The following is a 25938-nucleotide window of genomic DNA, read 5'->3' on the forward strand; positions in this document are numbered from 1 at the left end:
GCCTTACAAGGGGTCTGAGCAAACACACACGTTGCTTGACTTTCTTCAAAATGCAATTGAGTTTTATATGTCAGCATTTGGCCAAGAGGAAAAATAAATGCCACTGAAGGCCAAGTTATCATGCCCACGTTGCAATCATTTACTGGAGCTTAAACGCGGCCGCTCGCAGAGCGAAATAAGACAAATCCTGCACGGAGAAAAATGGATGCTCACTCGCCCAGGAGCGGGGTGGCCCGACAAGAGAGTCAATGCTTCTCCAGGCAGAAAAATGAACCTCCAGGCAGGCACAACTGAATACCACCAGCCCCTGTTCAGCACCTTATGGCCTCTTTGTAGCAAATCTCTTCAACAGGCCGACTCCCCGCCCCGTGAGGGTTCCATCCACCATGGGATACTTCCCTGGGACGTGTGGCCTGGTCAGCCCACCCACCTACACGCAGGTGTACTCACTCCGCTCTTCCCTAGTGTCCAGCTGTCTGTTTCTCCCGAGAGGATCCTATTCTTAGTCGCATAGACCAAGGACCCCTTGCCTGGGTCCTCACCCCAGTCCTCCTCTGGCTCCCTCAGTCCCACAAGGAACTGAATCTTGCCAACAACCAGGTAAGCCTGGAAGCAGGTCCCTTCCCAGTCAAGCCTCAGATGAGACCCCCAGCCTTGACCAACACCTGGACCGCTTCCCGTGAGACACTGGAGGCCGTGGGGGAGCTGTGTGAGCGGCACCAGGCTGCTGACTGCAGACCCTGTATGTTTGGGGCACCGTGTTACGGGCAGCTTGCACCTGCTCTGTGATGTGCAGTGACCTCCTTGGGAGTCTGAAGAACAATAAGGGATCATCTCTGCTCTGGATTTCTCAGCCTAACAGGAAACATACGGGCAAGCGACGGCAATGACCCCTGTAAGGCAGGTTGCAGGGGACGGAGCACCAGGCCTTGGGAGGACGAGGCACTGACGCCTGCCTCCCTGCCTCCCTGCCTCCCAGGGGCTGCCAGGAGGGGAGGTTAGGAGGGAATGTCCACCCCAGCCTGCAGCACGCACATGCTGTGGAGTCAAAGAATTTTCACATCGTGTTGCAGGACAGAGAATCCAGAGGAACAAACACACTTCATACAAAGGACTGAAAGGCAAAACGTCAGTGATCCCAGTGCAAGGCTGGACTCAAAGAAAGGGCATGATGCCTAAATGCTCAGAGGCTGGTTCCCGTCCACACCCCGTCCCGCCAAGAGACGGACTTGGTGTGAGGTTAGAGTAAACATGCTTGGGACCACCCTGGTGGTCCAGTAGCTGAAACTCCGCGCTTCCAATGCAGGGGGTGCGGGTCCGATCCCTGCTTTGGGGAACTAAGATCCCACGTGCCTGGAGGCGCAGCCGCAAATTGATAAACGGAGAATCATTCAAAAAGAAGAGTCTGCTCCTCCCGCGAAGGTCAGAGGTGCCTCCCACGCACCTTCTCTGCAAGAATTTGCTCCACCAAAATGACTCCTTCTATGACCAACCTAGACGGCATATTCAAAAGCAGAGACGTTACTTTGCCAACAAAGGTCTGTCTAGTCAAGGCTATGGTTTTTCCTGTGGTCATGTATGGATGTGAGAGTGGGACTGTGAAGAAGGCTGAGCACCGAAGAATTGATGCTTTTGAGCTGAGGTGTTGGGAAAGACTCTTGAGAGTCCCTTGGACTGCAAGGAGATCCAACCAGTCCATTCTGAAGAAGATCAGCCCTGGGTGTTCTTTGGAAGGACTGATGCTAAAGCTGAAACTCCAGTACTTTGGCCACCTCATGTGAAGAGTTGACTCATTGGAAAAGACTCTGATGCTGGGAGGGATTGGGGGCAGGAGGAGAAGGGGATGACAGAGGATGAGATGGCATCACTGACTCGATGGACGTGAGTGAGTGAACTCCGGAAGTTGGTGATGGACAGGGAGGTCTGGCGTGCTGCGATTCATGGGGTCGCAAAGAGTTGGACACGACTGAGCGACTGAAATGAACTGAACTGAACTGAAGTCAGAAGAAGGAGAGCCTTCCAGAACCCCGCGGCCAGCCTGACAGGAGACCGGGAACCAGAGGCCTGGGCTCCCTCGGACCAGCGGAGAGCCATTCCTGCAGAAAGAAGAGCCAGGGAGCCCGTGTGTTTACATGACTGGGGGAGAATTTGACATGGATTTAGTGTTAAGTGTGCAGAAAATGAAGCAAATGGAAAAATAAGAGCATTACTAGCTCCAGGGAAACAAAATGTTGATGCAGGCAAAGGAAAGAAAGAATGTATTCTGGGTTCAGCTTTGAGGAATTTACAACATCGATCTGGCAGAAACGGCGTTATTCCTGTACTGGGCAGGTGGGGCAGGGGGCAGGCACGCAGGGTGAGGCAGGAAGGCGCCGGAGCCTCCCCCTCCAAGGCAGAAGCCTGTTGAAAAAGCCGCAGACTGGAAAAGCAAGAAGCAATGTGTACTCAGAGATATGGAAGAAAAATATCACGCTTATCAGGAGAAGGAGATGAAGACATTTGCCTCTGTGGAGCTGGAAGTGCAGGGAGGGGCAGAGAGGGTGGGGGTAGCACGGCCAGCCTGGCATAGCCTGCACGTGGTGGGCCTCTGACAGTTCCTCGCTTTCCTGTATAGTGGCCTTGGAGCCAGACCACAAACCGGGGGGCTCCAAAAGACACAAATCTATTCTCTCCCAGCTCTTACGGCCAGAAATCCAAAACCAAGGTGTTGGCAGGGCTGTGCTCCCTCTCGAGCCTCCACGGGGATCCTTCCTGCCTCTTCCTTCTTCCAGGGCCCCAGACGTCCTTGGAGGTGGCTCCATCACTCCAGTCTCCGCTTGCTCTCCACGTGATCTCTCCCTTCTCTGTCTCTCCTCTGTGCGTCTCTTCTAAGGACACCTGTCATTGGACTTAGGGCCTGTCCTGATTGTCCTCATCCCAAGACCCTTAACTCAGTTACATCTGCAAAGCCCTTTGTCCAAGTAAGGTCACGTTCACTGGGTCTGGGGGTCCGACTGTGGTCATATTTGGAGGGACAGTGTTCAGTCCACTCTAATAACCTCGATAAAAACTGAAGATCTGTTACTCGGATTCCCTGCACAGCATCCCTGCCAGGTGGCCCTTCCTCCTGCTTGATTACCTCTGGAGATGGGAGGCTCACTGTGGTGCATTAGCAGACTGCTTGGTCGGAAGCCTGTCTTTACGGTGAGCTAAACCTGCTCCCCAGAGGCCTCAGCCTATCAGCTCTGGGGCTGGCCCCTGTATCCAGCTACCCCCACCACCTCCGCTGCAGCCTCCTTCGTATCTCCCACCTGACACATCCTCCCCTGGGCTCCTAAGTTCCTGCCCTCTCCATGCCCTGTTGCCCCCCAGTTTCCAACACTGGCACTGCTGTTCGAAGCCTGGGGGTCAGCATGGAGCCTGGTCCACTTCCACTCCATCATCAGGTTCAACCCTCTCTTTCTCCCTTCACCCCACAGGCACCTAGAGCTCAAGCCTAACTCAGATCCCACTCCCTCTCAGCCCCCACCATGGTCCAGAGCACCATGCCCAACAGAACCACCAGTGGTGCTGGGATGTTCTGTGTCTGACAAGCCATGTGGCTATTTACCACTTGAAAAGTAATCAGTGTGACGGAAGAACCAGATTTCTAAACTGTACTTTGTTTTAATTCATTTAAATTTGAGCTGAAGGAACCACATGCTGCTGGAGGCTCCCGCAGGGGACAGTGCAGGTCTGGGAGGGCTCCACGACCTCATCTGGGAGTATCCCTCCCCACCGGCCCGCACATCCACCACACTCACTGTTCCCCACCCCCCAACCTCCTCATCTCGGGGCCTGTCCTCCCCACCCTGAGCAGGGAATCCCCCTCCCAGGTGGCACCTAGCCAGGCTGTTCTCCCCTCTTCTCAGCTCTCAACTAAATGTCACCTCAGAGACACCATCGCTGGACCGCCTCTGCAGGCAAGCTCTATTCCCACACACTCACAGCAAGTGAGAAATTTCTAGCTGAAGTCTGATGTTGGCCTGTCCATCAGCTGTCTCCTCCTGTGGAATATTTGTGTTCTAAGGCTTGGAGCAGAACTTGGTGGCGCCTGCTGAAAGCTGCCTCCCTGACACTCAGCAAGGATCCAATACAGGGTCGTTGGATAATGAATGGACCAGTGAATGAATGAGTGTTTGAAAGACCTCAGGTGATCCCCATGGACAGGTGAAGTCTGCACACAGGAAAAGCAAGTCGTAACTGACACCATGAGGCTCTGAAGGAGGGGACACTGGGATGTCCAGGCAGAAGGCCTTCTTGGGAGGGAGGTGGGGAGGGCAGCGTCTTGCCCTGTACCAACACCAAGAGGAGGAGAGGGTAGATGAAGGTGGGCTTGTGTCCCCAGCAGAGGGGTCGCCCACCAGGGGCACGGGGCAAGGCCAAGGAGAGGGGCCTGGAGTTGGGGAACAGGGAGAAAGTGGGAACGGGTCCTTCTGAGACAGGAAGAACGAAGGATGCAGATGTGCAGGCAGGGTGGGGCTTGGGCTTGGGGGTGGGGCTTAGGCTTAGGGATGGGGTTTGGGCTTGGGGCAGGGTTTTGGCGGAGTTTGACTCAGTGGTAGAAGGGGCTCTCAGCTAATCCAGACCCACCCACACATCCCTGATCCCAACCCCCACACACCCTCAAGATGTGAACCAGCCATGTCAAGAAAAATTACACACCCAGAAGAATTAGAAGAAAAATGACATTGTAATTGACTATATACTCACTTCTAGAGAGTAAGAGAGTTTTTCAGATTAGAAGTAGTAGAAGACACAGCAAAGGAAAAATTTATTGTTTGGGATTCATAAAACTGAACACCAATATTATGTCAAAAATAAACTCTAACTGAAATGAAAACCAGTATTCCATTCCAAGCAACAACAACAACAAAATGCATACTGAAAACTTTAGATAAATTTAGGTGCAGACCAATATTTTCCTTACGTTTATCCATCTGAGACAACACTCTCTCAAATAGAGAGGAGAAGTAACATTTTTTGACACAAAGATGTTAATTGTGGCATTTTATATCATATGAAAATATTGGAAATAATATGAATGTCCGGCCACAGAGGGAAAGTTATGCAGTAAGTGGGATAAATTCTCACAGTCAAATGGAAATCAATAAAAATTATTCTCAGGAAGATGCTTTAACGACATGGTGGGAAGTATGGAGTGTGGACAGAAGTCACGCTATAGACAGAAGCCTCTGGGTAGAGTGAAGAGCAGAAAGGAAGCTGACTAGGATTACAGCGGGGTTTACACACACCTGATGCAGATGACACCACCCTTATGGCAGAAAGTGAAGAGGACTAAAAAGCCTCTTGATGAAAGTGAAAGAGGAGAGTGAAAAAGTTGGCTTAAAGCTCAACATTCAGAAAACGAAGATCATTGCATCTGGTCCCATCACTTCATGGCAAATAGATGGGGAAACAGGGGAAACAGTGGAAACAGTGTCAGACTTTATTTTGGGGGGCTCCAAAATCACTGAAATGGTGATTGAAGCCATGAAATTAAAAGACGCTTACTCCTTGGAAGAAAAATTATGACCAACCTAGATAGCATATTGAAAAGCAGAGACATTAAAAGATTTGTCTAGTGAAGGCTATGGTTTTTCCTGTGGTCATGTATGGATGTGAGAGTGGGACTGTGAAGAAAGCTGAGCGCTGAAGAATTGATGCTTTTGAACTGTGGTGTTGGAGAAGACTCTTGAGAGTCCCTTGGACTGCAAGGAGATCCAACCAGTCCATCCTAAAGGAGGTCAGTCCTTGGGTGTTCACTGGAAGGACTGATGTTGAAGCTGAAACTCCAATACTTTGGCCACCTCATACAAAGAGTTGACTCATTGGAAAAGACTCTGATGCTGGGAGGGATTGGGGGCAGGAGGAGAAGGGGATGACAGAGGATGAGATGGCTGGATGGCATCACTGACTCGATGGACGTGAGTCTGAGTGAACTCCAGGAGATGGTGATGGACAGGGAGGCCTTGCGTGCTGCAATTCATGGGGTCGCAAAGAGTCGGACACGACTGGCGCGACTGAACTGAACTGAACTGAACTGAGCAACTCTGGGTGCTCTCTCCCCGTTTTTGATTTTCAAACACTTCTTAATGACTATATACTTGAGTGTACCAAAAATAATTGCCTGTATTTTTAAGGGAAGGAGAAGCCAGGTTGAATGGTCTCTGCTTGCTCACTTCGACGGCACGACTTGGGGTCATAAGAAGTCGTGCAGAGCTGACCAGAGCGAGCAGGCTTGCATATGGTTGGGTCTTCTGTCTCGTTGGACCTGGAACACGTCCTAGGTCCTCTCAGAGCCCAGAGGGATGCCCCCCCAGACCCCAACCCCGCTGCCAAAAAGGAAAACCTGGGGGAAAGGAGATGCGAGTCCCCGAGTGGAGATGAGTGGAGTCCAGTTCTGAGTGTGTGTTTCATCTGTTCTCCTGGTCTGCTGCTCCTCCCCGCTGCACGGTCAGCTTCGGGAGGGTTCTCAGGGGAGACCCCAGCACCCAGAGCAGGCCTGGCCCAGACCAGCCTCTCAGAAAGCACGTCCGAGCACGTGGTCACAGCCACGCAGCAGGGCCACGTCCGCTGGCCTCCAGGAAAGGGACCTCGCCTTCTCACCACTCTCTAGGGGTGTCCCTGGTGGCTCAGTGGTAAAGAGCCTGCCTGCAATGCAGGAGACCCAGGTTCGATTCCTGGATTGGGAACATCCCCTGGAGAAGGGCATGGCAACCCACTCCGGTATTCTTGCCTGGGAAATCCCATGCAGTCCATGGGGTCACAAAGAGTCGGACACGACTGAGCGTGGGGTGTCACTAGGGTGTCAGATTGAGCACACAGAAGCCCAAGATGCCCGCTGAAGTCTGAATTTCAGATGCACAGTGAATTAGTGTTTAAGTATACCCCATGTAATATTTGGGACATACTTTTAAAAATATTCTTTGCATTTCTAAAACTGAAAATTAAAGGGTCATCTTGCATCTTATCTGGTGACCCTGCCCCCACCTTGCAGGCCAGGCTCTGCGGTCTAGTCCCACGAGGCCCAAAGCCTTGGGGAGCCAGGCCTCAAGTGGGGTTCTACTGGCACTGCTGCCCAGGTGCAGGGGCCTCACAGCAGAGGAGGCCTTAGATGCAGGCGCGGAGGGAGAGGCGTCCTGGGGAAAGCCTGCCCGCAGCTCTGGGGCCCCTGGGGAGGGCAGGGTGGGCGGGAGTGGGCCTGCTCCGGCTTCAGACTGGAGGGTCCCAGTCTTCTCGGAGGCGGGGGCCTGGCTGCACCCAGGATGATCCCGGGAGTGAGGGCAGTGAGCAGGAGCCCCAGTGTCCTCTGAGGTCACTCAGGGGTGTTTCATCTGCCCACTGCTGGGCAAGGCCAGGAGTCTGGGCCCAGGACAAGGCGGGGGCAGGATGGGGCCACGGGCAGCAGCTCCGCCTTGGGGCTTGAGGACTAACAACCACCCCACAGGCGAGTCCCCACCATCCCCTGCCTAGGCAGCCAGCGTGTCCCAGGACTGCGGGGCACTGACCAGGAAGTCCAGCCCGGGAGGGACTGGCCCACATCTCCAGGAGGCACCAGGCGCTGAGGGAGACGAGGCCCCCTCCCTTCCGGCGGGGGGACGCGGGCTCCTTTCTGAGCTGATAAGCAGCTGGCGCGGCCGCTCTGAAGATCTCACAGTCTTCCCCGCAAAGGGCAGTGGGCCGATGGGCACACTTCATCTCCCCATGCAAATTGATTTTCCTTTTCCCATCTTACTCTTTTCCTTTCAACAATTAGCGGTTGAAGAGGCTGGTTTTAAATCAGGGAAATGAGACTTTGAGACTCAAAAGCTGACAAAGAGGCCAGTGCCGCCTCCCGGAGTCCGAGCCCAGCACTCTCTCCACAGGGTGCCCCCGCTGCATGGTGGGCACACGGCAGGGCCAGGGAACGAGCGCCCAGCCTCCCTCCCCAGTGGGGCTGGGGTCCCAGGCCAGGGAGCGAGGTGAGGGGGTCTTAGAGGAAAGGGCAAGGATCGAACAGACATTTCCCCAGGAAATGGGTCAACAGAGATGTACCGTCCTGTCTGTGCAGGGATGACGGGGAGGGGGCCAGAGAGACACACACCCAGAGTGGAAGACAGACAGACAGACAGACAGACCCGACAGAGGCTGAGCCCCGGGACAGGGGAGGAGACACGGTGACAGGCAAGGGAGGAAGCAGAGGAGACTGCCCACTGAAGCCGCCACGTTCCGGGTGGTCTGCTCAGCAGCAGCAGACAGCAGTAGGGTAGGGGGACCCGAGAGGCCCTGGAGGGACGAGCAGGACCTGCACGTCCACAGTCTATGGAGCACACGCGGATGACTGCCTGAACACATCTGGGGCAGAGATAACACGCCCACGAAACACTAAAGCAGCGGTGCTGAGGCAGACAGACAGGTGGAGGCAGGGTGGAGACCCTGAGCACGGACCGCCAGCCCATGAGTCCAGGCTGTCTCAGAGGCGCAGAACGGTCCAGCAGGAATGGACCCTCCAGCCCGATGCTCCTCGTGCCCGGAACAGAGCCTGGGATCCGGGGGCCACCTGGTCTGGCCACGGCACCAACCGAGCAGTGAGGGTCAGAGTGAGGGCTGAAGCCCTGCACGCGCCATCCTCAGCCCTGCCTCCCTGCTGAGGTGGAGAGAACCATGAACCTGGCACCCCTCCCCCAAAAGTTTACTACGAGCCAGGAAGGGCGCGTTCTGATGCACCCTCCTAACCAGGGACCCAGCCTCCCTGCCCTCCACGTAGGCACGTCCCCCCAGTGGCCCCAGACACAGCCTCACCCCTCCTCTAGCAGCCCGCCCGCTCGCATTCCTTGCCCAGTCCTCACCCACCTGCCCACACCCACCTGCCCTGTGAGACCAGCTGGAAGGCCAGTCTCTTCTGGACCCCTTCTGCCCAGCCCCATGCCCCTGAGGACTGGAGAGGGAATAGGTTTCCCAGCCCAACTCCTGATGCCCAGCTCTCCCTGCCTCTCTGCCTGTGCCTAGCTCAGAGATTCTCATGCACACGAACCTGCTCCTCCCTCCCCACCCTGCTCAGACCCAGAGTAGCGCAGGTTGGGGTGGGGCTGGGAGGTGGGTTTCCCTGGCTCCTTCTGCTCATCCCTCCCCAGCTTCCCGGAAGGGGCCAGGCTCACTGCACAGGGGTGACCATCTTGCGCCCTGGTCCTCCAATCCGGCTCTGGGAGGCCTGGCCCGTTCCCGTAGCTGCAGCCGTGCAAATCAGTGAGTAGATGCGCCTTGGGGGACGGGCCAGCCAGACCTGGGATTAATTCTCTGCTTTCACACTCCAGGAAGGTGATGCCCTTGAGTCGATGTCACAATTTTCTCTCTCCCCTAATTAAACAGAAAGCGTGGCCAGCGAGCGTGTGGGGCAGGGAGAAAATGAAGAGTTAAGGCATTGCCTGCAGAGGTCCAGCTGCGCCAGGCTTTTCATTTAGTGTCTAAAAGCTTCCTCGCACGTCTGCTACCCAGAGATAGGGGCAGCAAAGTAAACGGCAATTTCGCCCTTGCCCGCCTCTGCCTGCCGCCCCCGCGTGCGTGGGAGGGAGCCACGGAGGGAGGTCCAGGATATAAGCCAGGGTGCTCCTCAATGGCCTGAGAGGCCTGGAGGCTGGAGACGTCGAGAGAAAGGCTTTTGGTAACCATGACTGATTTTCAATTCCTCAGGGCCTAACCTTTCCCCTCCCGCAGGCACAAACTGGCGGACACGTGGAGGCTGCGGGCCTGGGGAAGGGCCACCACCCTCCCCAGCCTGGGGACCACTGGGCTCTTCCCGCTTAGCAGCCTGGGCCTAGATGCCCCTGAAGGACTGGAGTTCTGTTTGGGGAACCCCATGGAGAGGGCTCTGTGTGGCTGTTACTGTTTCACAGCCGGAGGAGCTGAGGTCAGACCACAGGACGCGCCCTTGTTCCCCCTGAGGGCTTGGGTTTGAGCAGGGTCTTCAGATCCCAGGGCCAGACTGGAAATGCCGGGCACCACGCAGACTCCACAGCTCCTGCTTGGGAAGCTGGGAAGTACTCACAGGAAGGGGCTGCATGGGGAGGGGTGGACCCAGGGCATCCTATGTCCTACGGAATCTTGGGACAGGAAGCCAGCAGGTAGAACTCAGACGGAGGTTTCTCTCTCGGTAAAGCCCAGGCCCCTGTGTGGGGGCCTTGAGAATGACCTTGGGGATGAAGGGGTCTGGCAGGGCAAGTGTCCCTCCAGTGAGGTCATGAGCATTTCCCACGCCAGCGGGGCACTCCCAAGATGTGGCTCCATCCACCCTAGGCTTTCCGGGCAGGTTACTCTTCCCCTATGTCACCGTCCCCCTGTTTGTATTGATTGGGACTGGGGACTGGGGCCTGGGCCAAGCACGGGTGTGTAATTCCACAGATAGACTTGTGTTCTGAGCCAGCTGTGGGGATCCGCCGAAACCCCTCATCCATGTCCCATGTGCCCTGCAGAAGCTAAGGGTCCATGGGCCTCCTGCGAGGAGGAATGGCACCCTCTGACACCGCACCCGGCCACTGCTGCGTGGGGACGGCTCCTGAAGGGGCCTGAGCCCGGAAGACTCTGTGGGCTGTCTGTCCAGCAGTCTTGACCCCACGGGGAGTCCCGCTGCCCCACACCCCCAGTTCTCACGCAGCAGGCACCATGCCACTCAGGGTCGGGAGGTACCAGGACTCATGTCGGCTGTGACGCTGGGACCTCAGCCCCTCCGGCGGCTTGCCCCCGTCATTGCCACCTACCCTCCCTCCACCAGACATGGCTCTGGGCCGCGGACCTTCCCTGTCCTGTCCTGACCCACGCACCTCCAAGCCCTGCCGAGTCTTGTCAACCTCCGGGCCATTCGTCCACATCTCCAGCGTGAGCGCCGCGAAGGTGGGGTATGTGCGGGGCGGGGCTGGTCCACAGAGGCCCTGGGGGCACACAGGCCTGGCTGCAGGACACAGGGCATTTGAGGGACAGGTGGTGAGTGACCTGAACTGCCCTGGCAGACTCCCCCCAAACCCGGGCTGCCTTCTCCTTGTTGTTTAGTCACTAAGTTGTGCCCAACTCTCTGTGACCGCATGGACTGTAGCCCACCAGGCTTCTCTGTCCGTGGGATTCCCCAGGCAAGGATACTGGAGTGGGCTACCATTTCCTTCTCCCTTGATTCTAAATTTTAGAAATTTTAGGAGCTCCCTTGACTTTGATAGCTGTTTGGGATGGCAAAGACACAGACCAGGACAAGGACGATAAGAAACTCCGGGGGAGAAGCAGGAGGGCAGGGGGGTGGAGACGTGCCCTTCAATGCGGCAGGGCGGGGTCAGCCGGGGCAGGGAGGAGCCGGGCTCTGCTGGCGGGGTTGAGATGGGCTCCCCTGACCATGGGGTTGGGGGGAGAGGTTGGGGGGGCGGGGGTGGTCCTTCCGGGTGCACAGCTGCTGGGGTGGCTGCAGAGGCAAGAACAGAGGAGCCTTTGCCACCCCGAGACGCCATGCTACAGGGGGCTCGGTCTGTGCCCCTCATTTGGCCCCGCACAGCTCCTGCCCAGCATTCTTATCCTACTCAGTGAAGGAGGCAAGAGGCTGGTTTGTCCCAGGTCACCCCAGTGAGTGGCGATGCTGGGACTCCAGGCCGGGCCCCACGGCTTTCTCCTTCTCCACAAGGCTGTATGGGGGCTGGGGGCTGGCCTGGATCTCTGCAAGCCCAGCCCCCCTGCCCAGCCTGCCCCCAACCCCTCTTGGAGAAGCCAACGCGCCGGGAGGCGCGGGGAGTCCCCTGGGTCCGGCCATCCTGCTGCAGGCTGTGTGCTGGTTGCCGTGGCCGTGGCCGGGTAACCACGGTAACCCTGACCTGTGCCCCGGAACTCCCCAGGGGCCAGCGTGGAGCAGGGTGACAGCAAAGCCTGGCGTGCCATCCAAATGCCACACGCTTATTAATCTCGCAGCGCAAGGCACTCTGAAGTCATTACCCCCCTCCCTCTGGGTCCTTTGTGTGGGACATAATTGTCAGGCCCACCTCTCTACTTCTGTAATTAATTGCTTCGGGGAAGGCGGCTCAGCAGTTTAACTCCTTCCCTTCTGAGTCTTATCGCAAAATCAGGAGACCCTCGTGGGCCAGGTCTGCCGCACCCAGGCCTGGGGTCAGGATATGGGGCTCAAAGCCCCGACCCCACCACTAGCCTTGAGCCTCAGTTTTCCTGGTTCTCGGATACACACAAAGCCCCCGCCCTGGCTCCTGGCTAATTCATCTGCTCTGTTTAATTCAACTCCAAAGCTCTTGACAAGGATTAGACACACTCAAGCGTATCTATCACACTAGTCAGCTTGTAGTGAGGCCTGTATTCATGGAGATGAATATATCAGAGAAGAAGCACAGAGAGGGATGGGGGGGAGGTGTGATAAAAAAACAAGTTTTGTTTCCCTGAGTTGCTGCCTCGGCATCATTAGGACCCTGCTCACCGCAGCGTTGATGTTGAGATGAGGACCTGAGCTCACAAGCTTCCCCAAGATGCCCCCTGCTTCTCCAGGGGCCCCTTTTAAAGTTGCCACTTGGAGTAAGCCTGTGAGAAGTTAGTGACCTCCACCCCAGCCACCTGATTTTGAGTGATGGGGGCTTGTCACCCCGCTGGCTCCTGACCCAGGTGCAGGCCTGCCCCCCACCCCCTCGTGGTCCCCCACCCTTCTAGGTCTGTACTAAACCCTGTGTCTGCTTCCTTCGTGGGTGTGTTGAAGCTACACCTTCCATCAAAACAGCCCCAGGAGCTTCACTTCCCCCAAGTGAGGGCTGGGATACAGAGGACGACCCCTCAATCATCGGGTCAGAATCCACATGTTCTTAATTCAAAGCACCAGCTCTGGCTTCTCAGCACCGGGGAGAGCAGAGGAGTCCCGGGGGCAGGTCTGGCTGGAGCCTCCCAGGACAGGGCCCTGCATGAGAGGGGGGCAGGGGGCAGGCACTCAGGGGGGCTGAGGGGAAGAAGTATAACAACCGCTAATGACGACGCCCAGCACGGGTTCAGAGCTCCTTCTCTGCACAGCATGCTCTGACGTGCTTGCGTTCAGTCCTGCCCCAGCCTCCCCCTCCCCACGGCACAGCCAGGGGACCCGAGAGCCTGCTGGGGAGTCAGCCATCCTGGAGGGACCGCAGTGGCCCGGGGCACTCCCTCCAGCATCCTACCGGCCGGCCCCCTTCACTCACACTGGCGTGATGGATCCCGTCCTGGGCAGCCCGATGGCCTGCCTGACCTCCCAGGCCTCAGAGTGGGGTGGGATGGGAGCTGGATGGGCTCGAAGCCAGGCAGAAGGCCCACCTGCCCTGGAGGGATGGGGTGTGGGGTGGATGATAAGGGTGGGGAGCGAGAAGGGGCAGAAGGAGACAGGTGTTCTCAGCGCCTCCTCGCATGACCTTGAATGGGACACTGCCCGCCTCTGACCCTCAGCCTCTCGATCTGGGAAATGGGTGAAAGAGCAACAAGGAAAAAGTCACCACCCCTCTACAGGCACTAAGGCTGTGCAGCTCGGGGCCCACAGTCCCGGGTCTGGGTGTGAGGCCCTGGGTGAAGAGTGTGGAAGCGCCACCTCCACTGGCTGTAAAATGAGACGGTGACACTTGCTCCGAGGACTGCTGAGAGCTGAAAAACCATGTGTGCCCTGTGGGAGCGGCAGCAATCCAAGGATGCTAGGAGGTGGGCTAGCCATGGCGATGGGAGGTGGTCACGGGCATCCATGTGCGGGGCTGACCAGAGGAGGCCCAGGATGCTATATCCCAGGTCAGCCTTGAGCCAACGCCGCCCCCAGCAGCTGCGGGAAAGAGGAGGCCTTGAAGAGTGACTTGCTGCTGCCACAATTTGCCCCGAGCACAGATCCTAAGAAGCAATCAGTCTTACATCTATCATAAGTTGATAATAAATGAATTTCCTTGATCGTTTTGCTGACACTGAGATCTAACACGTGGTGTCCATGGCAATAATATATTGCAACAACAGATAACACCCTGAGTGACAGCTCAGCAGAAAAGACACCCAGGGGAGTCAGAGTGCCTGCTGGGCTCCTTGGCTGCCCAGGAGAGTCCAGCTCCGCGCTGCTGGCCGATCGGTGGCACTGGTTCCAGGACACCTGGAACTTGGGGGTGGGAGAGAGATGGGCGGGCTGTCCAGACCCCAGGGGTCCCATCCAGCTCTGCTGGCCAGGATCCCAAGCACATCCACCCCTCAGGAAGCCCGAGCTGCCCTTTCTATAACACACAGGGGTTAAGGAAACTGACGGTGAGCAAAAGCGGAAGCTGGCACGTACAGCCGTGAAGACAAGGTCGTCAGAACCTGAGGAGCACCAGTTAGATGGCCGCACGCACCCAGCAGAAGGGCAGTGTTGGGAGGAAGGGGACCGTGGTGTGGCATACAGGACTCCTGCACTGCTACAGCGCCCCTGTGGGCCTGGGCACCCAATCCAGCCCCAGGGGCGAGAATCCCACAGGAGTCCGAGAGGCTGGAGGCCTGGAGGAGGCCCTTCAACGACCGCCAGTCTGTGTGGCCCGGCCCCCAGGGCCACGCTGCATGGGCAGCAACCAGCAGCCCTCAGAGCACCAAGAGTGAGCTTGACTGCCCCCAGGGGTCCAAGCCCCGCCCCCAGGTCCCCATGGCGCCCTCTCTCTCCAGAAAATGCCCTACATCCCCTGCTGGCATCAGCTTCCACTCCAGACCCCAGGCAATCGTCGCCTCCTCCGGGAAGCACCCAGGTTCTGTCTGGAGGTCCGGCCTCCAGGGATGCTTGGCGCTGGCCCGTCACAGTAGAGGTGGCCTTGGAGGGGCTGTGCCACTCTCCCAGTTCCCATCCCCCTCCACCCGCTGCCAGAGACAGCCACCGGCAGGAAGTGGGTGAGTATCATTCACTAGCATTGTCTATCTTTACTGAATCTTTATGCCCCATAAACAATATATAATGCTCCTTGTAGGTTTAAAGCTTTACATAAACAGCCTGTGGCGCTGTGGGCCACGCTGCAACAAGCTGTCCCCACTCAGTGTGCTTTCTGAGAGTTATCAGCATCCATGAAGGAGTTTCTAGTTCAAATCGTTAGTGGCCCTGAAGCAGGCCCTTTACTGACCACATACAGCCTACATACTGGCCCCCTGTGGATGGGCAGGTAGGCTGTTTGTGGCATCTCTGCAGGATGCTGCCATGAGCAATCCTGTAAACCTCTCTCTGTGTGCCTCTTGAGGAATTTTCTAGAAGCAGCATTGCTAGGTGCAGGCCATAAACACCTTCATCTTCACCACTATACTTGCTCTCCAGAGTGGGGTGCAAGAGTCCTTTCATGGGCAGTGGTTCAGAAACCCTCTGTCCTATCTCCTCGAATCACTTGCTGCCACACACTAGCCTTTGTCGATTTGCTGGGTATGAAAGGATGTCTTTGAATTCACTGCCATTTCCGATGAATAATAGTGAGGTTGAGCTTCTTTTCATGTACGTATTTGCCATTTTGTTTCCTCTTTTGTGAACTGTCGATTTGAAATTCTCTAGCCACTTTTCCACAAACTTTTTCTTATTGACTTGCAAATATGCTTTATGTTCTAGGTACTAATATTCTGTCTATTATATGCATGGAAACCACCTCTTTCCACCAGCAAGCAGGGTAGGGAAGTTTCAGTATTCCTTTTATGTCTGGCTTTTTCCAACAGTATACTCATTGTGAGATTTATCCATACTGTTGCGTGTGTCAATAACTCACTCCTTCTTATTGCTGAGTTGGATTCCATCGGATGGATGGAATATACAACAATGTGTGTATCCGTTCCTGTGATGATGGACAAATGGGCTATTTCCAGTTTGGGGCCTTTTATAAATAAAACTGCTGTGAACACTCGCATGCTATCTTTCTTGGACACATGCTGTCTTTTCTCTTGGGGAGACTGGCTGGATCACATGGTAGGTGTGTGTTTAACTTTTCAGTTCAGTTCAGTTCAGTCACTCAGTCGTGTCCGACTCTTTGTGACCCCACGAATCGCAGCACGCCAGGCCTCCCTGTCCATCACCAACTCCCGGAGTTCACTCAGACTCACGTCCATCGAGTCAGTGATGCCATCCAGCCATCTCATCCTCTGTCGTCCCCTTCTCCTCCTGTCCCCAATCCCTCTCAGCATCAGAGTCTTTTCCAATGAGTCAACTCTTTGCATGAGGTGGCCAAAGTACTGGAGTTTCAGCTTTAGCATCATTCCTTCCAAAGAAACCCCAGGGCTGATCTCTTAGGAAACATCGAATTATCTTTTTGAAGTGGTTGCAGCAGTCTGTATCCACATCAGCAGCGTGAGTCCAGTTGCTCCCCTGCCTCACCAACACTTGGTGTGGTTGGCTTTTCCATTGTAACCATCCCAGTGGGTGTGTACATAGGTCTCTCTGGGGTTGTAATTTGCAGCTTTCGAAGGACTAATGGCACCCCACTCCAGTACTCTTGCCTGGAAAATCCCATGGACGGAGGAGCCTGGTAGGCTGCAGTCCATGGGGTCCTTAAGAGTCGGACACGACTGAGCGACTTCACTTTCACTTTTCACTTTCACGCATTGGAGAAGAAAATGGCAACCCACTCCAGTGTTCTTGCCTGGAGAATCCCACGGATGGGGGACCCTGTTGGGCTGCCGTCTAGGAGGTCGCACAAAGTCGGACACGACTGAAGCGACTTAGCAGTAGCAGCAGCAAGGACTAATGCTATTAGAGCATCTTTCCCGGTGCTTATTTGCCATCCATGTATCTTTGAACTGTCCATTCAAATATCTTGCCCTTTTTTTTTTTTACTAAGTTATTTGTGTTCTTATTACTGAGTTTTGAGAGTTCTTCCTCTTCTTGTAAAAGCCCTTTGTTAGGTGTATGATGTAGCAGTTATTTCTTTCAGCCTGTGGATTTCATTTTCACCCCTTTTACAATGTCTTTCAAAGAGCAAATGTTTGAAATCCTGATACAGTTAAGCTTTGTTTTTTTATGTTTTTGCCCTTATGGCTGAGATAGCTTTGCCTAATGTAAGATTACAAAGATTTTTTCCCCTAAGTTTTCTTTTAGAAGTCATATGGTTTGGCTTTGTATTTAGGACTACCATTAATTTTTAGTTAATTTTTATAAATGATACAAGGCATACATTGAGTTTCTTTTTTTCTTTTTGGCAAATGGTGTTCCAGCACCTTTTGAAGAAAGACTATCCTTTCTCCACTAAGTTGCTTTTGTACCTTTGTTTCAAAATCATTAACCCATATGTGTATGGGTCTGTTTTTTGGACAGTGTACTCTGTTCCAATAATATATTTGTCTAATTTTGTGTCTGTACCATGCTGTCTTAATTACTATAGCTTTTTAATGTCTTGAAATCATAAATGCTAATAATCCAATACTCTTTTTTTGTAAGTAGTTTTGCTTACTCTTGGATCGTTATATTCCCATAAAGATTTTAGAATATGTTGATCAATTTTTTTTTATATAAAACTGCTTAGATTTTGATTGTGGCTTCACTGAATCTGCAGATGGATTCTGGGGTAATTAATCCATTAACAATACTGCATCTTCGGTCACATAAACAGAGCATATCTATTTATTTAGATCCTGCACTTCTTTCAGCAGGGTTTTATAGTTTTTCAACATAAAGTCGACCCTTGAATAACACAGGTTTGAACTATAAGGGTTCCCTGGTATGCAGATGTTTTTCAGTAACTCAGTGCTACAAAATCTGCTGTTGGCTGAATCCATAGGCAGGGAATCATGGATGCAGAGGAGGAACTGCAAGGTTCTTCGCAGAGGTCCAGCTGGAGAGGGGTCAGCATGCCGCTCAAGGGCCAGCTGTGCAGGTCTTCCAAGTTCTCTGTACCAAGTTTGTTCCTAAGTATTTCATAATTTTGATGCCATGATAAACAATATCTTTAAATTCAATTTCCACTTGTTTCTTGCTGTTTAAATAGAAATTCGCTGTTGTGTATTGATCTTGTTTTCAGCAACATTGCTAAACTCAGTTATTCGTGCTAGTAAGTTTTCCTTTATGTAGATATCATTAGATCTGCTACCAAGAATTCATGAGTAAAGATCATTTTACTTCTTTCCGGTCTCCATGACCCATTTTTTTTTTTATCGTGCTTTGTTGAAGTGACTAGAACTTCTACCACATGTTAAATAGAAGTCTTGGAAGCAAATGCCATTATGCTGTTCTTAATCTTGGGAGAAAATATTCAGTCTTTCATCACTGAGAAAGATATTAGTTGTGAGTTGCTCACTGATGATTTTATCAGGTTGAGAAATTTTCCTTGTATACTTGCTGACAGTTTTATCATCACTGGATGTTGAACTTTGTCAAATGCTATCGGGGTGAGCATATGTTTTGCTTTTAGTTTGTTAATATGGTAAATTAAATCACCTGACTTTCAAATGTTAAGTCAGTCTTGCATTCCTGGTGGACAAGCTCCACATGACCATGAGTTACTATCCTTTAAATATTGCTGGATTTGATTTGACACAGTCGTGTTTAAAACTTATATATCCACATACATCAGAGTTATGAGTCTGTAGTTTTGTGGGGGGCTTTGCAATAGCCTTGTCTGGTTTTGGTATCAGGGTAATGCTGGCCTCACAGAAGGAGTTGGGCTTTGTCTTAATTCATTTGGGCTGCGATAACAAAATACCAGTGACGGAGTGGCCAATACAGTTTATTGCTCACAGTTCTGGAGCCTAGCCCTCCAAGATCAGGGCACCAGCTGATTCCGTGTGTGATGATGGCCCGCTGTTGGGCTCATAGGTGGTGCCTTCTCACTGTGTCTTCACATGTCAGGAGGGGGTCCTTGTAAGGACTCTCTATGGAGTCTCTGCTATCAGGGCACCAGCTGATTCAGGAGGGCTTCACCCTCATGTCATACTCATTTCCTAAAGACCGCATCCCCAAGGGCTGTCACCTTGGGCATTAGGTTTTAATATGTAAATATGGGCAAATATCTAGTACATAGTAAAGAGTATTCTCTCCACTTTAATTTTCTGGGGGGTTGTATAGAACTGATATTATTTCTTTCCTAAGTACTTGGTAGAATTCATCAGTGAAGCCGATGAGGATTCTAGTTCTTTGTAGAGAAGTTTTTAACTCTAAATTCAATTTTTTAAAATAAATATAGGGCTATTCTGGCTATCTGTTTCTTCTTGGATAAATTTATGTCTTTCATTCCCAAATTTCAAATTGGAATTTTCCCATTTTGTCAAAGTCATCAGACTTATTGGTAAAAGTTGGTTCACGATCTTACTTCATTACTACTTTAATATTCATGGGGTCTTTGGTGAAGTCACCTTTTAAAGTCCTGACATAGTAATTTGTGTCTTCTCTCAATTTTTTTCTAATTATTCTGGTTAGAAGTTTATAAAAGTTATTCATCTTCACTAAGAACTAGCTGTTGATTCATTGATTTTCTCTTATTTTTATATTTCTTTGATTTTCAGTCTGATGCTTCTCATTTCATTTCTTCTGCTTATTTTGGTTTAATTTACTTTTCTCTTTCTAGTCTCTTAAGGTGAAAGTTAAAGACATTAAGTTCAGGCATTTCTTATTTTCTAATGTAGTCAATTATTGCTATAAATTTCCTCCTGCGTACTGGGGTAAAGGCATCCCCCAGAATTCTTATATGGTGAATTTTCATGTAAATTTGCTTCAAAATACTTTCTAATTTCCCTTTTCCCATTGACCCACGCATACTTTATATGTGTCTTATTTAATTTTTTAATATTTCAGATACATTTCTACTATTTATTTTCAGTTTAATTCCATTGTGATCTGAGTGCATATTTTATATGACTTGAATCCTTTGAAATGTATTGTGAATTGTTTTATGGCCTAGAATGTGGTCTATCTATCTTGATAAATGCTTCATACGCCCTTGAAGATACTGTGGATCCTGCTGTCGGTGATGGAGGTTTCTATAAACATCAGTCACATCGGGTTGGTTGATAGTTCAAATGTACTTAGCATTTTGCTGTGAGCTTGTTCCATCACTCATTGAGAGAGGCACATTAAAATTTCCAGCTATAATTGTGACTTTTTCTACTTCTCATTTCAACTCTCACCAGATTTTTCTTTGTGCATTTTAAAGCTCAGTTACCAGGTGCCTAAACACTTAGGGTCATGTCTTCTTGATGACCTGATCACAACATGACTTCACTTGTTCCTGGTAATACTGTTTTCTGAAATCTAGTTTACCTTATATTAAGAAAGCCACTTCCAATCTGTAAATTAACAGGGCAATTCTGCACAAAATTGATCAGGGAGGACAGAGGCCTCCCAGGTGCCCTCTCTCTGCATACATTTCCCCGGGTACTAACAGCTTGCATTAGCATGGTACCTTTGTTGCACTTCACATACAGAATTGCTGCAGTAAATAGCAAACACTGATGCACTAAGTATCATTAACATTAGCCCAGCATTTACATTAGGACTCACTGCTGGCCTCTTCCCAGTTCTCCACACCCCCTCCAAAACCACGACAGCAGTGGGGCATCTGCCCCTCACAGCCCCTCACAAACTCCAGAGCTGGGCTCCACTGAAAACCCCTCTGCCTCCTCCCACCTGCCCAGGTGGCCTCACTGGCCTTGTTTGTCTGTCTGCTGCTGCTTTTGCAGGTGGGGAGGAGTGGAGGGTGGGCAGGGGCAGCCCTGGCTCCAAGCCCAGGGGCAGGCCCTAACCTGAGTCCCACCGAGACCTCAGTGCCATTCACCTGTGGGAACCGAGCACACAGGCCCCGCTGCATTCTGAACCGAGCCAGCGCACCTGCAGCTTCACTTTTGTTTGTTGCTTTGCATTTTTTTCCTATAAAAAATGTAACTTATGTCTCTGGCCGCCACCTAGAAGCCAGCACGTGTGGCCCACGGGGACTGTCCCTGCCCATCTCTCGTCCCACCCTAGCTCCTCCCAAGGCCTCTCACCAGCTGAACCCACACCACCCTCACACCTTGCCTGTGCCTGTGCTCCCGTCACAACCCCAGCCCCACTCCAGCTCTTGTGGCTCAAGTGGGCATCACCTCCTCCAGGAAGCCCCCCCGGGTGTCTGTCTTCCACGGGGCCCCCGTTCACTGTCCACACTCGGGTCACGGCTGCTCTTCCTCTGTCTCTCTTGGCTGGAGGGCGGGGGTGCCTTCTTCACAGCCGCGTGTCTGGCCCCAGTACGGCCTCAGCACAGAGCAGACACTTTGTAAGTGACATGGAAAACTTCCTGACAGCCCTCAGCAGGTGCTGTCGGGACAAGACCCTGCTTGACTTTCAGTGGCCCCCAGCACAGCGTATCACAGGCACCCCTCAATGCGAGGTCCCCTCGTGTCTCCTGTCTGTGTTTGCCCATTCCCCTGGGAGGGATCATTCAAACAGCAGCCTCCACCATCCTGCCTAGACACCCAGGGGGCATTAGGGCAAAATCCTGGGCAGTCCATCTTCAGCTCAGGAGCAAAAGGGAGACACAGGTCCTGAACAAGGGACAGGCTGGCTCAGGGCGAGGCTATGCCAGAGGCCAGGATGTCCAGTGAGCCTAGCACAGCCAGCCTGTCCCCTGGATGCAGTCAGACACACCCCTGGAAGGGCACTCTGTGCACTGGGGCCTCTCTCTCCAGCCAGAAGCAGGGTGAGTATCCCTGTCCTCCAGACCCTCACAGTGAGAGGTAAGTAAAAAGGAGAGGGTGACATTCAGAAAGAGATGGGAGCTGGTGGGGGGGTCTCATTGGCACAGGCTAGTGGTGGGGCATTAGGGGTGTGGGCAAAGCCCCTGAGAAGGTGTTCTTTCTGCTGAGACCCTGCAGGGTGAAGAGCACGGTGCAGAACTCCACCACAAAGCCCCAGAGACACATGAGCACCGTGGGCCAGGGGATGGGCTGAGGCGGCCGGAGCACAGAGGGAGCTCATGGGCACAAGGCAGGATCTGGTGTAGGAGTCCGGGGGGCCCTGTGGAGTGAGTGGGTGCAGCGCACCTTGGCCCCCTGGATGGCTCAGAAACCTGCAATGAGGCCATTAAGTCTGAGGTGCCACCTGGGCCTCCAAGGAGCAGCCGGGACTGCGGAAGATTCAGAATGGAGTGAGAGGGAGAGTGCCAAGGAGGACACTGGGTCTGATCTTGACCTGAACGCCCAGCTGCATGTCCTGGTGGGAGGAAGGGCCGGGAGGCCAAGGGCAGGGGCTGGAAGGGGAGACAGGTCAGGAACTCTGCACCAACGCTGTCCAGACAGGGAGCAGACCGTGGAGGCAGGGGCAGGCACAGAGGGCTGTGGGGGTGCATTCGGGGCCACACATGGCAAGCGATCAAAGCCACTGGAGGCCTGGGGAGGGCGAGAGGATGGAGTGTAGCCCAAGCCCGGAGACCCTTTCCTGCCCGAGCCTGGGTCGGCTTTGCTGAGAGGCTCGCCCCCTCACTTGTCCCCCAGCTCAGACGTAGACTCTGCCTGTGGGAGCATCCACACCTGCCCCAGGCTCTCCTCGCAATTGCCGTGAGCCCTTTAGTCCCTGCAATTGATCCCCAGGCTGGGGTCTAATTGTTGCCCGTCGCTGTGATCTCAGAAAAGGCTGCTGCCTGTGGGGGAGCCGAGAGAGGCCGCCGCCTTCCCAAGATAAAATGAAGGAGATTTTCTCTTTCCTCCTTTGAATGGTCTGCAGGCAGGAAACCAGCAATTACCCATCAAAGAGTCCGCTTTCTGGGGCTGGGACTGCAGCGAGGACTGGCTCAGGAGCACGGTCTCCGCGTCATTGTTCTGGGGCTGGGGTGCTGGGGTGGCGGTCCCGCCCCTGCTCTGCATCTGAGGCCGTGAGCCCCAGAAGCTGGCTGCAGCTGCAGCTGCCACCCCCACCTGCGGCAATTCCACCCGACCAGGAAACAAAGGACGCAGTGGCTGTGCTTCTGACTCCTGCTGGTAGCTGGGATAGGAGGCCCTTAGCAGACAGGAGGGGGCTTGTGGGGACCCTGGGAGGGGTGAAGACAGTGCCCAGGGGAGCTGAGGGCAGCCTCGGGGTAACCGTCTCCCATCTCAGGTGGCAGAGCCCAGAGCTGAAGTGCGTTTCTGAGCAGTCACCGCCACCTGCGAACAGGAGCCCAGGAGGAGCCTGCCCTGCCTGGGAGCCTCCTGGCTCCTTCCTTCCCCCAGGAGCCAGCTGGGGGCTGCCTCCACACACCACCAAGGCCACCAGGTCAGGGGCTGAGCTGGGGCCAAAGTCCACGGAGAGCTGCAGCAGCGCTCCCTGGGCCCACAGCTGTCTCCAGCCTTCAGGGCAGGAGTCTGGGTTTGCAGAAGCTGTTTGCTAGTAGGCCTGCCTCCCCAGCAGACCCCAACCGCAACCCTCACCCTTCTCTCCAGGGCAAGACCCAGTCCCTGGTGCCCCTGCCCGGGGCCTTGTCAGTCCTCGGTCCATAAAGGTCTTTGTCTGCATGCCTCCCAAGTCCTCTGAACTCCCCTTCTTCTCAGGGAGATGGTGGGGGTCAAGGTGCAGGTGAAGTGAGCCTGTCCATGGAGGCACAGGGCTAACGAGGGCCATCGGTGACCAGGAGCAGGGCCCTGTCCCACACCAGCTACGGGACCCGATGGAGCCACTCCTGGGCCTCAGTTTACTCATCTGTGGGCGACAGCTGTGAAAGCACCCATCCTGTGGGGCATGGGGATGCCCAGCATTGCTCCAGCAGGGGATAAACACCCCCGAAGTCATGGCCCAACTGTCCAAGAGCTGCCTGCAAGAACCAGGCCAGGTGGGGCAGGGAGCTCCTCAGAAGGGTCCCAGCAGATGGAAAGGGACCCCTCCTGGCCCCAGTGACACCCCAAGTTCCCTTAGGCCCACAGAGACACCCCCTTCCATTCTGGAGGGCCTCTTCCACACCACTCAGGGGAGGCCATGAGGTCACTCACTCATGGACGTTGGCCCTAGCGGTTTGGGGTGAGAACACCCGGCTGCCCACAGGGTCTCAGGACAGGCATGCTGCACTTTCCAGGTGCAGGCTGATGCTGAGCCTGGCGCTTCAGGGCCTGGGGCCCAGGCCGGCGGTTTGGAGGCTGGTCCACTTCCCACCCCAGCCTGCACACGGGGCTTGTCCCTGCCACCTGCCCTACCTGTCCATCAGGTTCCAGACCCCTGAGACCTCTGCTGCCCTCTAGCTGTGTGCCCGGGGCGGGGACCTGGCTGCTCTGAGCCTCACACCCAGGTGCCCTCCAGCCTTGGTGGAGTCATCCTGCCCCTTCCACACAAGTGGTCACTTTATACGGATGGTCCTCAAGGTCATCCCTGCCCTTGCTGATCGTGTGGCAGACTGCTCCCGCCATCTCCCGGAGAAGGCTCCACAGAGGGAGAGTGACTGAGTGCGTGAAGGTCTCATGCAGGGCGGCGATGGAGTCAGAGCCTGGAACTCCAAGGCCAGGCTCCAGCCACCAGCCCGACGCTCTCCAGACCGGTAGGTGGGTGCCGGGACCAGGCCTCCCAGAGCCCGAGGTGGAATGACTGAGTCCTGGGCTTGGGGCCCCTGTCGGCCTGTCATTCACTTGTTCATCCTGATGTGTGCAAGATGCCGTCCTTCAGGAGCCGGGTTCCCCTGAGCCTCCCACCCCAGCCTCTGGGAGCTGCTTTCTCAGTATAAAGCGGATTTATCAGAGCACCTCCATGGGGTTATTTTGAAATAAAAAGCAGGTGCATCCAGCCCCCGAGAACCCCAGCAGGTGCACCTCTAACTGTCCTCCACCCGCACGGGTGGAGATGGAACCTCAGAGACATGAAGCAGCTTGCCCAGAATCACACAGCAAGAAGAGCCAGAGTTGGGGGTCTACACCAGTTCTGTGTGAGTCCAGAACCCCAGACTTGCAGTCACCTGTCTGCTGAGTCCTGCTTCCACCAGCAGGCCCCACCGAGTGCTCGTGACCGTCAGCCTTGCCCAGCACCCAGCAGTGCTCCCCCCGCAGCGTTACCTCTGAACTGGCCTCTAGCTGGACCAGAGAGCTCGGGACCTGCAACACAGGATGCCAACGTGCTTTACTCTTCACCCAAACAGACCACCCCGGGGGTCCTGAAGGTGCCAGGTCTCCATGCCCTTCTTCTGTCTCGGCCCACAAATGGCGTCTGCACATCTGAACACAGAGGCTGCCCACCGTGCTGCAGGCACTGCCTGTGGGTCATCAAGACCACACCCGCATGCCCCTACCCCAGCGTCCCAGCCCTAGGAAGGGTGATGCCTGGATTAAAATTCCATTAATAATGGCACTCTTCTGGAATACTGCCCATGTTGGGAGAGGTCGGGGTGGGGGCTATAGAGAGCTACTGTTGGCTGGAGGGGTCACAGGGGTGGGCAGGGGCAGCAGAGGGTCCGTAGGGGAATGGCTGCCCCTTGCCAGAGTGAGAAGGATAGAGTTTGGCGGTGGGCTTGGCTTCTTCCACGGTTCTCCAGAAGCCCATAGGCTTTCTGGGCCCCTGCTGAGGCAGACATGGCATGGGCTTGGGCAGAAGAGAGGGGAAAGGGGGACAGTGACCAGTGGCCCGCTGGGCCCCAGTACCCATCACACCCCTTCTGCCCTCCGCTGCCTCCCATCTACCCCACCTAGATGCACCTTCCTCCCGGGTGTTTGGCTGACCTACGAGAACTGGAAGCTGAAGGACAGCCCTGACTCCGGGGGGCTCCCAAGGTAGGTGCAGATTCCTCCCAGGAGTTCCCCATAACCTCCCCATGAGGCCCTTGTGCCCGACCAGGGTGGTGAAGCCAGCTGGTCACGGCACCACAGTAATGACACTGGTGGTAGCCGTGGCACCGGCGGTGTGCATGGTGTGGGGGGATTTGGTTTGGGACGTGGTCACCTACAACCACGGGCCTTGGTGACAGAGCAATTGCTGGCAATGGAGAAACAGGAGACACGGTGACCCTAGTGTTTCCAGGTGCAGGCCCTGCAATGTCCAATGAACACACAAAAGTGAGAGGAGGGGAGGGGAGGGGAGCGGAGGGGATG

General features: G+C 54.3%; 1 non-coding gene across 1 annotated transcript; it reads left to right on the forward strand.

Moving 5' to 3' along the window:
* Positions 1-6642: 6642 nt before the first annotated feature.
* Positions 6643-6713, forward strand: TRNAC-GCA (transfer RNA cysteine (anticodon GCA)). The gene has a single exon. It is a non-coding gene; the product is annotated as a tRNA-Cys (tRNA).
* The last annotated feature ends 19225 nt before the right edge of the window (positions 6714-25938 follow it).

Source organism: Budorcas taxicolor, chromosome 14 (assembly GCF_023091745.1).
Source record: "Budorcas taxicolor isolate Tak-1 chromosome 14, Takin1.1, whole genome shotgun sequence".
NCBI lineage: Eukaryota > Metazoa > Chordata > Mammalia > Artiodactyla > Bovidae > Budorcas > Budorcas taxicolor.